Source organism: Halichoerus grypus, chromosome 2 (genome assembly GCF_964656455.1).
Source record: "Halichoerus grypus chromosome 2, mHalGry1.hap1.1, whole genome shotgun sequence".
Classification (NCBI taxonomy): Eukaryota; Metazoa; Chordata; class Mammalia; order Carnivora; family Phocidae; genus Halichoerus; species Halichoerus grypus.
Genome location: NC_135713.1, coordinates 165,813,473 through 165,829,221, shown reverse-complemented (window position 1 = coordinate 165,829,221; position 15,749 = coordinate 165,813,473). Strand labels below are relative to the sequence as shown.

At 39.7% G+C, this 15,749-nt stretch overlaps 1 protein-coding gene across 1 annotated transcript in view; it reads left to right on the top strand.

The window, feature by feature from the left end:
* Positions 1 to 15,749, top strand: part of CPD (carboxypeptidase D) — an 80,217-nt gene that overhangs the window by 34,521 nt on the left and 29,947 nt on the right. The window lies entirely within an intron of this gene.

Genomic DNA, 15,749 nt, shown 5'->3' with positions numbered 1-15,749 from the left:
AACCCAAATATCCATCAACTGATGATTGGATAAATAAAATGTAGCATACTCATACAATTGACTATTATTCGACCGTGAAAAGCAATGAAGTCCTGATGCATTTTACAACATAAATGAACCTTGAAAATCTGCTAAGTGGTAGAAGCCAGTCACCAAAAACCATATATGATTACATTTTATGAAATGTTCAGAATAGGTAAATGCATAGAGATAGATAATAGATTCGTGGTTGCCTCAGGCTATGGTGAATAGTGGTGGGAGGAAATGGGAGTGACTGCTAATGGGTATAGGGTTTTCTTTTGGCATGATGAAATGATCTATAATTAGATAGTAATGATGGTTGTACAACCCTGTGAATGTACTAAACAACGTTGAATGATATACTTTAAATGGATGGATATATGTTACGTGAATTACAGTTGACCCCTGAACAACATGAGGGTTAAGGGGGCTAGCCCCTGTGCAGTTGAAAATCCATGTATAACTTTTGACTTCCCCCAAACTTAACTACTAAGAGCCCACTGTTGGCCAGAAGCCTTACCGATAACTCAACAGTTGATTAACACATAATATTTGTATGTTGTATATATTATATACTGTATTCTTAGAATAAAGCAAGCTTGACAAAAGAAAATTTTATGTTACTAAGAAAATCATTTATAGAAATACATTTCTACATTTCTACAAAATCATTAAGAAATACATTTATAGTACTGTAGTGATAAAAATCTGCATGTAAGTGGATCCATGCAATTCAAGCCCCTGTTGTTCAGGGGTCAACTGTTCATCCCAGTAAAGCTGTTTTTTGAAAGAAAGAGCACAAGGTATTAGCACCAGGGGTAAGGGAAGTAATTTAGTGTCAACATATGTTGGAATATCTAATAAAGTATCACAGTTGAGATTTGATGGCATTTAGATTAACCTGCCATTTATTTTATTTTATTTTATTTATTTTTTATTTATTCTTTTTACCTGCCCTGCCACTTTAGAATGACAGTACACACTTATGATGTTTATAATACTAGTTACATTCCAATGAAAATAATTTACAGATTTACACATGTGGTATCAAGACCTTGGCATGGTGGGGGATACATCTTAGTCATGTGCACTTGTTTCTTTGCAGGACATATTTTGCTGTAAACTTCCCTTTTATAACCACTTTTGCTGCATCCCAAAGGTTTTGAACCATTGTGTTTTCATTTTCATTTGTTTCCATGCACTTTTTTATTTCTTCTTTTATTTTCTGATTGACCTATCCATTGTTTAGTAACATGCTATTTAACCTCCATGTATTTGTGGTCTTTCCAGATTTTTTCTTGTGGTTAACTTCTAGTTTTATAGCATTGTGGTCAGAAAAGATGCATGGTATGACTTCGATCTTTTTAAATTTCTTGAGGCTTGCTTTGTGGCCCAATATGTGATCTATTCTGGAGAGTGTAAACGTGCACTTGGAAAGAATGTATATTCTGCTGTTTTAGGATGAATATATCTGTTAAATCCATCTGGTCCAGTGTGTCATTCAAAGCCATTGTTCCCTCGTTGATTTTCTGTTTAGATGATCTGTTCATTGATGTAAATGGGGTGTTAAAGTCCCCAATTATTGTATTATTATCAATTATTTCCTTTATGTTTATTATTAACTGTTTTATGTATTTGAGTGCCCCCATATTGCGTACATAAATTTTTTTTAAAGATTTTATTTATTTGTCAGAGAGAGAGCATGCACAAGCAGGGGGAGCAGCAAGCAGAGGGAGAGGGAGAAGCAGGCTCCCTGCTGAGCAAGGAGCCCAACACGGGACTCAGTCCCAGGACCCTGGGATCCTGACCTGAGCCAAAGGCAGATGCTTAACTGACTGAGCCACCCAGGCATCCCTGGGTGCATAAATATTTACAATTGTTATATCTTCTTGTTGGATCATCCCCTTTATTACTGTATAGTGTCCTTCTTTGTCTCTTGTTACAGTCTTTGTTTTAAAGTCTATTTTGTCTGATACAAGTATTGCTACTCTGGCTTTCTTTTGACTTCCATTTGCATGATAGATGTTTCTCCATTTCCCTCACTTTCAATCTGCAGCTGTCTTTAGGTCTAAAATGAGTCCCTTGTAGGCAGCATATAGATGGATCTTGTTTTTTTTCCATTCTGTCACTCTGTGTCTTTTGATTGGAGTGTTTAGTCCATTTATAGTCAGAGTAATTATTGATAGGTATGTATTTATTGCCATTTGATTACTTGTTTTATGGTTGTTTCTGAAGATTTTCTCTTATCCTTTCTTGTCTCTCTTCCATGGTTTGCTGGTTTTCTTTAGTGATATATTCGGATTTCTTTCTCTTTATTCTTTGCAAATTTATTAGTGGTTTTTGATTTGTGGTTACCATTAGATTTGTATATAACATCTTCTGCATATAGCAGTCTATATTAAGTTGATGGTTGTTTAAATTTGAACCCATTCTTTACTCCTCTCCTCCCTATGTTTTAGGTATATGGTGTCATATTTTACATTCTTTTATTTCATTAGTTCCTTGACTGATTTTTTTACAGGAATATTCATTTTTACTGCTTTTGTGTTAACTGCCTTCATACTGTCACTTTTTATCTCTCCTTTTTACTCAAAGAGTCCCCTTTCGTATTTCTTGTAGGGCTGCTTTACTGGTCATGAACTCCTTTCATTTTTTTGTTCGTGTGGGAAACTCTTTATCTCTCCTTCCATTCTGGATGATAGCCTTGCCGGATAGAGTATTCTTGGTCCCATTTAGCACTTTGAGTGTATCATGCCACTCCTCTCTGACTTAGAAGGTTTCTGCTGATGGCTTTATGGGGTTTCCTTTGTATGTAACTGTCTTTTGTCTTGCAGCTTTTAGCATTTTTTCTTTATCAGTATATTTTGCCATTTTAATTACAATATGTCTTGGTGTGGATCTACTTTTGTTGATTTTGTTGGAGGATCTCTGTGCCTCCTGGATCTGCATATTTGTTTCCTTCCCCAGATTAGGGCAGTTTTTAGCTATTATTTCTTCAAATAAATTCTCTGCCCCCCTTTCTCACTTTTCTTCCTCTGGGACTCCTATAATATAAATGTTATTATGTTTGATGGAATCACTGAGTTCCCTAAGTCTAGACTCATTTTGCATAATTCTTTTCTTCTCTCTTTTGTTCAGACTTACTACTTTCTATTACTCTGTCTTCTAGGTCTGTTCATTCCATCAAACATTTCATTTATTGACCCCTTTAACTCTTCTGTTATTCTTTATGTCTGTGTTAATGGTCCCATTGATGTCCTCCACTCTTTTCTCAAGTCCAGTGAGTATCCTTATGATCATTGCTTTAAATTCTCTATTAGGCATGTTATTTATATCTGTTTTGCTTAGATCTCCAGCCATGGCCTTGTCCTGTTCTTTCATTTGGGACAAATTTCTCTGTCTTCTCATTTTATCTAAGTTTCTGTGCCTGTTTCTCTGTGTTAGGAAAATCAGCTATATCTCCTATCTTGAGGATAATGGCCTTATGAAGAGGTCCTGTATTACCCTGCTCTGTGTAGCGTCCCCTCTTCCCCTAAAAGCCTGGTGCTTCTAGTAGTGTCTTCAGTGTGTTCTGTGTGTGCTCTTCTGTTTTGTCCTGGCTACTTTATCCTTCAGGCCAGTTGCCTGCAGAGGCTCTCTTTGCCTGTTATGGGCAGTGTTTGGTCCCTGGCCTGAATGTGGTGAGTTTTAACTAAATATGCTCTGGTTTGCTTGTGAAATGAGATCTGTTGCCACCACCACTGGAACTGAAGCCCTACAGAACTCCCAGTTTAGGAGACGCACTGTGGGCAGGGGTTGGGCCAGTCTTCTGGGGGAGGGGGCCCACCAGGTTGGGACTCAAGCAAGCGAGACTGGGAAGGGTGGTTCTTCCAGAGTATGGAGGTGGGAAGTTGGGGGTATGGGGTATAGGGCTTGGTGTAAACAAGTTGGGTATTGCATGTCAGCACTGCACTTGTTCCCACAGGTGGCCCTGTGCTTATGCTGAGGGATGGGGGAGGGAGATAGCTCTGGCCAGTTTCCTTGTTCCTGAAGGAGTATCTCCATGAATGCTGCCTCTCTGGGACACAGTCTGAGATGAGCAAGTAACCTCCCCATTGTGTGCCCCAGGTGCTCTTCAGATTGCTGCTTCCATGCTGTATGTCCATGGGCTGTTTCTCTTGCCTTCTCTTCAAGAGCAGCCCCAATGTCCTCTAAGCTCTCTCAGAGCCAAGCATGCTGACCTTTAAAACTACAGGCTTTTTTTTTTTTTTTTAAGATTTTATTTATTTAGGGGCGCCTGGGTGGCTCAGTTGGTTAAGCGACTGCCTTCGGCTCAGGTCATGATCCTGGAGTCCCGGGATCGAGTTCTGCATCGGGCTCCCTGCTCAGCAGGGAGTCTGCTTCTCCCTCTGACCCTCCCCCCTCTCATGCTCTCTCTCTCTATCTCATTCTCTCTCTCAAATAAAAAAATAAAATCTTTAAAAAAAAAAAAGATTTTATTTATTTATTTGACAGAGAGATAGCGAGAGCAAGAACACAAGCAGGGGGAGTGGGAGAGGGAGAAGCAGGCTTCCTGCCGGGCAGGGAGCCAGATGTGGGGCTTGATCCCAGGACCCTGGGATCATGACCTGAGCTGAAGGCAGATGCCCAATGAATGAGCTACCCAGGAGCCCCTAAACCTCCAGGCTTTAAGCCTCACTGGTTGCAAGGACTCGTGGAAGTCAGGCCTTTTTGCTTTCCAAACCAGTTGCTGTGGGGATTTGCTTTCCCCTGTGCATCCCTCTGTCTCTCGCCCTTCTCTGCAACCATGGTTCTCTTTCCACCCCAGTGGCCATGATCCATTTCTCTCCTAAACCGTGTCTCCACACTTCCTACCTTCTTCCATGTGGCCTCTTCTCTATGTTTAGTGGCCTCTTCTCTATGTTTAGTTGTGGAATTTGTTCTGCCAGTCTTCAGATCAATTTCTGGGGTATTTAGGATGATTTGATAGTTATCTAGCTGTATTCATGGGATGAGGTGAGCCTAGGGTCCTCCTATTCTACCGCCATCTACCTCTCCCTCTCCATGACATATTTTGTTTTCTCGTCATAAAATCTTTAAATGGGTTTTGAAATCTTAGCAAAGAAATTTAAAAGAGGATTTCTTTGGTGTCAACAATTTAGAAGGATTTTGAAAGACTATAGAGAAAAGTAAAATTCCTCCTTGTAAATTTTGATACTAATTTTTTTATTGAGGTGAAATTCATATAACATAAAATTAATCATGTTGAAGTGAACAATTCAGTGACATTTAGTACATTCACAATGTTGTGCAACCACCATCTCTATTTAGCTCCAAAACATTTTCATCTCCCCAAAAGGAAATTTCTTACCCATTAAACAGTTGCTCCCTATTTTCCCCTCCCCTTAAGCCCTGGTAACAACCAGTCTGTGTTCTGTCTCTGTGGACTTGCCTGTTTTGGATATTTCATAGAAATGGAATCATGCAATATGTGATCTTTTGTGTCTGTCTTCTTTCGCTTAGCATAATGTTTTCAAGTTCATTCATATTGTAGCATTTATTAATACTTCTTTTCTTTTTATGGCCAAATAATATTTCGTTGTATGTATATACCACAATTTATTTATCCATTTTTCCATTGAGGGACATTTGGGTTGTTTCCATTTGTTCACTATTATGAATAATATTGCTGTGAACAATGGTATACAATATCTGAGTCTGTGCTTTCAGTTCTTTTGGGTAATTCCATGTTTAGTGCTTTCTAAAAAAATTTAATTCCAGTGTAGTTAACATACAGTGTTATATTAGTTTCAGATGTACAATATAGTGATTCAACAATTCTGTACGTTACTCAGCGCTCATCATGATAAATGCACTCTTAATCCCCTTCACCTATTTCCCCCTTCCCCCCACCCACCTCCCCTCTGGTAATCCTTAGTTTATTCTCTATAGTTAAGAGTCTGTTTTCTGTCTGTCTCTTTTTTTCTTTGTTCATTTGTTTTGTTTCTTCATTTCCACATATGAGTGAAATCATATGTCATTTGTCTGTCTGTGACTGACTTATTTCATTTAGCCATATTTAGTTTTTGATGGAAATACCACCATATGATAATTGCATGTTTAGCTTTTTAAGGAACTGCCAAACTGGTTTCCACAGTTGCCATCCCATTTTACATCCCCAGCAATGTATGAAGGTTCCAGTTTTTCTTTATTTTTTAATTTTATTTTATTATGTTATGTTAATCACATACATTACATCATTACTTTTTTTTTACTTTTTTAATTGTTATGTTAATCCCCATACATTACATCATTAGTTTTAGATGTAGTGTTCCATGATTCATTGTTTGTGCATAACACCCAGTGCTCCGTGCAGAACGTGCCCTCCTCAATACCCATCACCAGGCTAACCCATCCTCCCACCCCCCTCCCCTCTAGAACCCTCAGTTTGTTTTTCAGAGTCCATCATCTCTCATGGTTCGTCTACCCCTCCGATTTCCCCCCCTTCATTCTTCCCCTCCTGCTATCTTCTTCTTTTTTTTTTTTCTTAACATATATTGCATTATTTGTTTCAGAGGTACAGATCTGAGATTCAACAGTCTTGCACAATTCACAGAGCTTACCAGAGCACATACCCTCCCCAGTGTCTATCACCCAGTCACCCCATCCCGCCCACCCCACCCCCCACTCCAGCAACCCTCAGTTTGTTTCCTGAGATTAAGAATTCCTCATATCGGTGAGGTCATATGATACATGTCTTTCTCTGTTTGGCTTATTTCGCTCAGCATAATACCCTCCAGTTCCATCCACGTCGTTGCAAATGGCAAGATCTCATTCCTTTTGATGGCTGCATAATATTCCATTGTATATATATACCACATCTTCTTTATCCATTCATCTGTTGATGGACATCTTGGCTCTTTCCACAGTTTGGCTATTGTGGACATTGCTGCTATAAACATCGGGGTGCACGTACCCTTTCGGATCCCTACTTTTGTATCTTTGGGGTAAATACCCAGTAGGGCAATTGCTGGATCATATGGTAGCTCTATTTTCAACTTTTTGAGGAACCTCCATACTGTTTTCCAGAGTGGCTGCACCAGCTTGCATTCCCACCAACAGTGTAGGAGGGTTCCCCTTTCTCCGCATCCCCGCCAACATCTGTCATTTACTGACTTGTTAATTTTAGCCATTCTGACTGGTGTGAGGTGGTATCTCATTGAGGTTTTGATTTGGATTTCCCTGATGCCAAGTGATATTGAGCTCTTTTTCATGTGTCTGTTGGCCATTTGGATGTCTTCTTTGGAAAAATGTCTGTTCATGTCTTCTGCCCATTTCTTGATTGGATTCTTTGTTCTTTGGGTGTTGAGTTTGATAAGTTCTTTATAGATTTTGGATACTAGCCCTTTATCTGATATGTCATTTGCAAATATCTTCTCCCATTCTGTTGGTTGTCTTTTGGTTTTGTTGACTGTTTCCTTTGCTTTGCAAAAGCTTTTTATCTTGATGAAGTCCCAATAGTTCATTTTTGCCCTTGCTTCCCTTGCCTTTGGCGATGTTTCTAGGAAGAAGTTGCTGCAGCTGAGGTCGAAGAGGTTGCTGCCTGTGTTCTCCTTTAGGATTTTGATGGACTCCTGTCTCACATTGAGGTCTTTCAACCATTTGGAGTCTATTTTTGTGTGTGGTGTAAGGAAATGGTCCAGTTTCATTCTTCTGCATGTGGCTATCCAATTTTCCCAACACCATTTGTTGAAGAGACTGTCTTTTTTCCATTGGACATTCTTTCCTGCTTTGTCAAAGATTAGTTGACCATAGAGTGGAGGGTCCATTTCTGGGCTCTCTATTCTGTTCCATTGATCTATGTGTCTGTTTTTCTGCCAGTACCATACTGTCTTGATGCTGACAGCTTTCTAATAGAGCTGGAAGTCCAGAATTGTGATGCCACCAGCTTTGCTTTTCTTTTTCAACATTCCTCTGGCTATTCGGGGTCTTTTCTGGTTCCATACAAATTTTAGGATTATTTGTTCCATTTCTTTGAAAAAAGTGGATGGTATTTTGATGGGGATTGCATTGAATGTGTAGATTGCTCTAGGTAGCATTGACATCTTCACAATATTTGTTCTTCCAATCCATGAGCATGGAACGTTTTTCCATTTCTTTGTGTCTTCTTCAATTTCTTTCATGAGTATTTTATAGTTTTCTGAGTACAGATCCTTTGCCTCTTTGGTTAGATTTATGCCTAGGTATCTTATGGTTTTGGGTGCAATTGTAAATGGGATCGACTCCTTAATTTCTCTTTCTTCTGTCTTGTTGTTGGTGTATAGGAATGCCACTGACTTCTGTGCATTGATTTTATATCCTGCCACTTTACTGAATTCCTGTATGAGTTCTAGCAGTTTTGGGGTGGAGTCTTTGGGGTTTTCCACATAAAGTATCATATCATCTGCAAAGAGTGAGAGTTTGACTTCTTCTTTGCCAATTTGGATGCCTTTTATTTCTTTTTGTTGTCTGATTGCTGTGGCTAGGACTTCTAATACTATGTTAAATAGCAGTGGTGATAGTGGACATCCCTGCCGCGTTCCTGACCTTAGGGGGAAAGCTCTCAGTTTTTCCCCATTGAGAATGATATTCGCTGTAGGTTTTTCATAGATGGCTTTTATGATATTGAGGTATGTACCCTCTATGCCTATACTCTGAAGAGTTTTGATCAAGAAAGGATGCTGTACTTTGTCAAATGCTTTTTCTGCATCTATTGAGAGGATCATATGGTTCTTGTTCTTTCTTTTGTTAATGTATTGTATCACGTTGATTGATTTGCAGATGTTGAACCAACCTTGCAGCCCAGGGATAAATCCCACTTGGTCGTGGTGAATAATCCTTTTAATGTACTGTTGGATCCTATTGGCTAGTATTTTGGTGAGAATTTTTGCATCCATGTTCATCAGGGATATTGGTCTGTAGTTCTCCTTTTTGATGGGGTCTTTGTCTGGTTTTGGGATCAAGGTAATGGTGGCCTCATAAAATGAGTTTGGAAGTTTTCCTTCCATTTCTGTTTTTGGAACAGTTTCAGAAGAATAGGTATTAATTCTTCTTTAAATGTTTGGTAGAATTCCCCTGGGAAGCCATCTGGCCCTGGGCTTTTGTTTTTTGGGAGATTCTTGATGACTGCTTCAATTTCCTTAGTGGTTATAGGTCTGTTCAGGTTTTCTATTTCTTCCTGGTTCAGTTTTGGTAGTTGATACATCTCTAGATGCATCCATTTCTTCCAGGTTATCTAATTTGCTGGCATAGAGTTGCTCATAATATGTTCTTATAATTGTTTGTATTTCTTTGGTGTTGGTTGTGATCTCTCCTCTTTCATTCATGATTTTGTTGATTTGGGTCGTTTCTCTTTTCTTTTTGATAAGTCTGGCCAGGGGTTTATCAATCTTGTTAATTGTTTCAAAGAACCAGCTCCTAGTTTCGTTGATCTGTTCTACTGTTCTTTTAGTTTCTATTTCATTGATTTCTGCTCTGATCTTTCTTATTTCTCTTCTCCTGCTGGGTTTAGGCTTTATTTGCTGTTCTTTCTCCAGCTCCTTTAGGTGTAGGGTTAGGTTGTGTACTTGAGACCTTTCTTGTTTCTTGAGAAAGGCTTGTATTGCTATATACTTTCCTCTTAGGACTGCCTTTGCTGCATCCCAAAGATTTTGAATAGTTGTGTTTTCATTTTCATTGGTTTCCATGAATTATTTTAATTCTTCTTTAATTTCCTGGTTGACCCATTCATTCTTTAGTAGGATGCTCTTTAGCCTCCATGTATTTGAGTTCTTTCCGACTTTCCTCTTGTGATTGAGTTCTAGTTTCAAAGCATTGTGGTCTGAAAATAGGCAGGGAATGATCCCAATCTTTTCGTACCGGTTGAGACCTGATTTATGACCTAGGATGTGATCGATTCTGGAGAATGTTCCATGGGCACTAGAGAAGAATGTGTATTCTGTTGCTTTGGGATGGAATGTTCTGAATATGTCTGTGAAGTCCATTTGGTCCAGTGTGTCATTTAAAGTCTTTCTTTCCTTGTTGATCTTTTGCTTAGATGATCTGTCTATTTCAGTGAGGGGGGTGTTAAAGTCCCCCACTATTATTGTATTGTTGTCGATGTGTTTCTTTGCTTTTGTTATTAATTGCCTTATATAATTGGCTGCTCCCATGTTAGGGGCATAGATATTTACAATTGTTAGATCTTCTTGTTGGATAGACCCTTTAAGTAGGATATAGTGTCCTTCCTCATCTCTTATTACAGTCTTTGGTTTAAAATCTAATTTGTCTGATCTAAGGATTGCCACCCCAGCTTTCTTTTGGTGTCCATTAGCATGGTAAATGGTTTTCCACCCCCTTACTTTCAATCTGGGGGTGTCTTTGGGTCTAAAATGAGTCTCTTGCAGACAGCATATCGATGGGTCTTGTTTTTTAATCCAATCTGATAGCCTGTGTCTTTTGATTGGGGCATTTAGCCCATTTACATTCAGGGTAACTATTGAAAGATAGGAATTTAGTGCCATTGTATTGCCTGTAAGGTGACTGTTACTGTATATTGTCTGTGTTCCTTTCTGGTCTATGTTGCTTTTAGGCTCTCTGTTTGCTTAGAGGACCCCTTTCAAGATTTCTTGTAGGGCTGGTTTCGTGTTTGCAAATTCCTTTAGTTTTTGTTTGTCCTGGAAGCTTTTTATCTCTCCTTCTATTTTCAGTGACAGCCTAGCTGGATATAGTATTCTTGGCTGCATATTTTTCTCATTTAGTGCTCTGAATATATCCTGCCAGTCCTTTCTGGCCTGCCAGGTCTCTGTGGATAGGTCTGTTGCCAGTCTAATGTTTCTACCATTGTAGGTTACATATCTCTTCTCCAGAGCTGCTTTCAGGATTTTCTCTTTGTCTCTGAGACTCGTAAGTTTTACTATTAGATGTCGGGGTGTTGACCTATTTTTATTGATTTTGAGAGGGGTTCCCTGTGCCTCCTGGATTTTGATGCCTGTTTCCTTCCCCAAATTAGGGAAGTTCTCTGCTATAATTTGCTCCATTATACCTTTTGCCCCTCTCTCTCTTTCTTCTTCTTCTGGGATCCCAATTATTCTAATGTTGTTTCATCTTATGGTATCGCTTATCTCTCGAATTCTGCCCTCATGATCCAGTAGTTGTTTATCTCTCTTTTTCTCAGCTTCTTTATTTTCCATCATTTGGTCTTCTATATCACTGATTCTCTCTTCTGCCTCATTTATCCTAGCAGTTAGTGCCCCCATATTTGATTGCACCTCATTAATAGCCTTTTTGATTTCGACTTGGTTAGATTTTAGTTCTTTTACTTCTTCAGAAAGGGGTTCTCTAATAACTTCCATGCTTTTTTCAAGCCCAGCTAGTATCTTTAAAGTGATGATTCTGAACTCTAGATCTGACATCATACTAATGTCCGTATTGAGTAGGTCCCTGGCAGTCGGTACTACCTCTTGTTCTTTTTGTTGAGGTGATTTTTTCCGTCTTGTCATTTTGTCCAGAGGAGAATAGATTAATGAGAGAACAAAATGCTAACAGGGTAACAATGTTCCCAGAAAATATACTCTAAACAAATCAGAAAAGACCTGAAGCAGTGGGAAAAGAAAGGGAAAGAGAGAAAAAAGAAAAAGAAAAAAAAAAGGAAAAGAAAAAGATAAAGATAAAAACAAACAAAAACAGAACAAAACAAAAAAAACCAGAATGTGATCAAATATGATCAGGCTGGTATATAGATCAGTGCCACACACTAGATTTTGGGTGTATTTGGTCTGTTAGAAGAAAGTGCCTCCCAAAATTTTAAAGAAAGAAAAACTTATATATGTACAAAAATAAGGGTTGATATGATGAAGGGATGGAATATGACTGTAAAGTGGAAATTATAAAAAATTTTATAAAAGGAATTGATAAGAAGTTGTTTGAAAAAACAAAGAAGAGGATTTTAAAAAAAAGAGAAAAAAAGGAGAGAATGTGATCAGGCAGGGGAGTAGAAAAAAACCATACAATAGAGATTTAGGGTATATTTTGATCTGTTAGAAGAAACTATCTCAAAATTTTAAAGAGAGAACAACTTATATATATATGCCAAAAATACAGGTAACTACTATGAAGGGATAGAATATGACTCTAAAAATGAAAAATAAAAATGAAAAATAAAAGTTTTTTTTTAAAAAAGGGATTGATAAGATGTTGGTTGAAAAAGGGAAAAAGAAAAATTCAAAAAAAAAAAAGTTAAAAAAAAAATTAACTTTGAAAGACTAAAGAATCATGGTAAAAAAGCCATGAATTCTATGTGCATTATTCCCCTAGCGCTGGAGTTCTGCCGTCCTCATTGATCGGTAAACTTGGTCTTGGCTGGTGGTTCTCGCTGATCTTCTGGGGGAGGGACCTGTTGCCATGGTTCCCAAATGTCTTTGCCGGAGGCGGAATTGCCCCGCCCTTGCCTGGTCCGGACTAAGTAATCTGCTCGGGTTTGCTCTTGGGAGCTTTTGTTCCCTGCAAGCTTTCCGTACAGCTTTGGAGGCGGAGAGTGAAAATGGCGGCCTCCCAGTCTCCGCCGCGGAGGAGCCGAGAACTCAGGCCCTACTCCTCAGTGAGCCCCCAGAGTAAAGCAGTCAGTCACTCCCATCTCCCGGGTCTCCGGCCGCACTCTGTGCTCACCCGGCCTGTGACCACGCGTTTCTATCTCTGGCAACCGCCCCCGTGTGGAGTCTCCAAACCCCACAGATCCCTGCAGTGCACTCCCGCACCTCTCCTCCCGGGGGAAGAAGGTGAGTCTCCCCGGATCTGCTGCTTGTTGGGTCCCTGCTGGAGGAGCAGTGGTCCGACTGTGCCGCGGATCACAGTTTATGGCAACCCGGAGCTGAGAGCCCGCGCCTGGGCTCCGTCTCTGCAGCCGGCTTCCCTGCTCCGATACCTGGGAGCTCTGCCGCACTCAGGCACCCCCGGTCTTTCTGTGACCCCGAGGGTCCTGAGACCACACTGTCCCACAAGGGTTCCACCCCCCGCTTAGCACCGGAGTGACGTCCCTCAGCGAGCAGACTTCTAAAAGTTCCAATTTTGTGCTCCCTGGTTCTATCACTTGCCAGAAGCGGCCGACGGAGGCCCCTGCCCCCACCGTCTATCCTCCCGAATATCGCCTCGGATTCACTTCTCCGCACGTCCTACCTTCCAGAAAGTGGTCGCTTTTCTGTTCAGAGAGTTGTTGCTCTTCTTTTCTTCGATCTCCTGTTGAGTTCGTAGGTGTTCAGATTGGTTTGATCCCTATCCAGGTGAATTCCTGAGAGGAGACGAAATCCAGGTCTCCTGCTCCTCCGCCATCTTGCTCCACCCCCACATCATTACTTTTTGATGTGGTGTTCCATTATTCATTGTTTACATATAACACCCAGTGCTCCATTCAGTACGTGCCCTCTTTAATACCCATCACCAGGCTAACCCATCCCCCCACCCCCCTCTCCTTTAGAACTCTCAGTTTGTTTCTCAGAGTCCATAGTCTTTCATGGTTCCTCTTCCCCTCCGATTTACCTCCCTTCATTTTTCCCTTCCTGCTATCTTCTTTTTTTTTTTAGCATATAATATATTATTTGTTTCAGAGGTACAGGTCTGTGATTCAACAGTCTTACACAATTCACAGCGCTCACCATAGGACAGATTTTATTTATTTATATATTTGTCAGAGAGAGAGAGCACAAGCAGGGGGAGTGGCAGGCAGAGGGAGAAGCAGGCTCCCTGCTGAGCCAGGAGCCCAATGCGGGACTTGATCCCAGGACCCTGGGATCATGACCTGAGCCTAAGGCAGATGCTTAACTGACTGAGCCACCCAGGTGTCCCTGGTTCCAGTTTTTATACATCCTCATCAACACTTGTTAGTTTCTATTTTTATATTATAGTCATTTTAGTGGGTAAAGAATGGTATTTCATTGTAGTTTTGATTTGCATTTCTCTGATGACTAATAATGAGCATCTTTTCTTGTACTTGGCCATTTGTGTTATCTGCTTGGGAGAAATATCCGTTCAAGTCTTTCACCAATTAAAAATTTTTTTTGTCTTTTCGTTGAGCTGTAAGAGTTCTTTATATAGTCTGGATTCTAGACCCTTATCAGATTGCTGATTTTGAAATATTTTCTCCTGTTCTCTGTTCTATAGGTTGTATTTTAACTTTTTTTTAATTTTAACTTTCTTAATAATGTCCTTGACACACAGAAGTTTTTCATTTTGATGAAGTCAAATTTATCTGTTTTTTTCCTTTATGGTTCCTGCTTTTTAGGTTGATACTAATTATTTTTTTAAAATAGACTGTTTCATAGAAATGTCTCTTTTTTTTTTAAAGGTTTTATTTATTTGACAGAGAGAGGCACAGCGAGAGGGAACACAAGCAGGGGGAGAGGGAGAGGGAAAAGCAGGCTTCCCACTGAGCAGGGAGCCCGATGTGGGGCTCGATCCCAGGACCCTGGGATCATGACCTGAGACGAAGGCAGACACTTAATGACTGAGCCACCCAGGCGCCCCAGAAATGTCTCTTATGACCTTTTTTTCCTGTCCTTAGAAAATTAGCTGTTTGAAAAACAGTATTGAATAGACGTTGATGTTGACTTTTTTCTGTTCGAATTTTTAGATATGGGTCATAGTTCTGGGGTGAAATTAAATTTTTTTGAGACATTAAATTTGTCTAAGAAGAGGTATTGAAGTATACTTGTTCTTGTTAGAACTATTTTGGGGAATAGAATGAACATAGTTCTTCATACTTGCTTCTTAATGTTTTTCTCTGTATAAATGTTGGCTGGTATTTGTTACCACAGGATTACTTCATCTGAATTCAAATTGAATATGTTCTTTCACTTCCATTCCCATGAAGTGGAATGATAAAAAGTGCAAAGATGTGTAGCTTAGTAGTGGTAGGTAGGATACGTGGACAGATGAACAAATGAAAACAATGTGACTAATAGGAAAATAAGGGATTTCATCTTGTGGTGGGAGAGTAGGCATGTGTAGCTCAGGGCTCTTACCTGAGAAACACCCTAACTTCTTTATGCCCTATGGGGAGCATGAAGGGACTTGATATCATTTACATATGTTTTAAAGCATCACTTCCTTTATCTTAAGTCATGAAAAATCATACAATGCAACTCCAGTTGACTAATTTCTAATGTGAGCATAAGGGAAATTTTTAGCATTTTTTACTGAGTGTAGGTCAGGGCCGGCTCTGCTCTCCATACATTAGTCATTTAACCTCTCTGTTTTAGACTCCACATCTGCAAAATGAAGAGGATGGATTAATTGAACTTCAAGGATCCTTTCTTTTTTTTTTAATTTTATTTATTTTTTTTTTTTAAGATTTTATTTATTTATTTGTAAGAGAGTGAGAGGGAGAGAGAGCACAAGCAGCAGGGCGGGGCAGAGGGAGAGGGAAAAGCAGGCTCCTTGCTGAGCAAGGAGCCCGACGCAGTGCTTGATCCCAGGACCCTGGGATCATGACCTGAGCCGAAGGCAGCTGCTTAACCGACTGAGCCACCCAGGTGCCCCTCAAAGATCCTTTCTTATTTTAAAATTCCATGATATTATAAATGTCTGAATTTTACTAGAAAAGTATCAAATTTTGCTCATTTTTTCTGATCCTATGTATTATAAGACTGAAACTGTTTAAGTTAAGCCTGTGTACTTCTGGTTTTGGCTCTGACATAAATTATACCTAGAAGTTCAGGTAAATTCCTAAGACCTTTCTA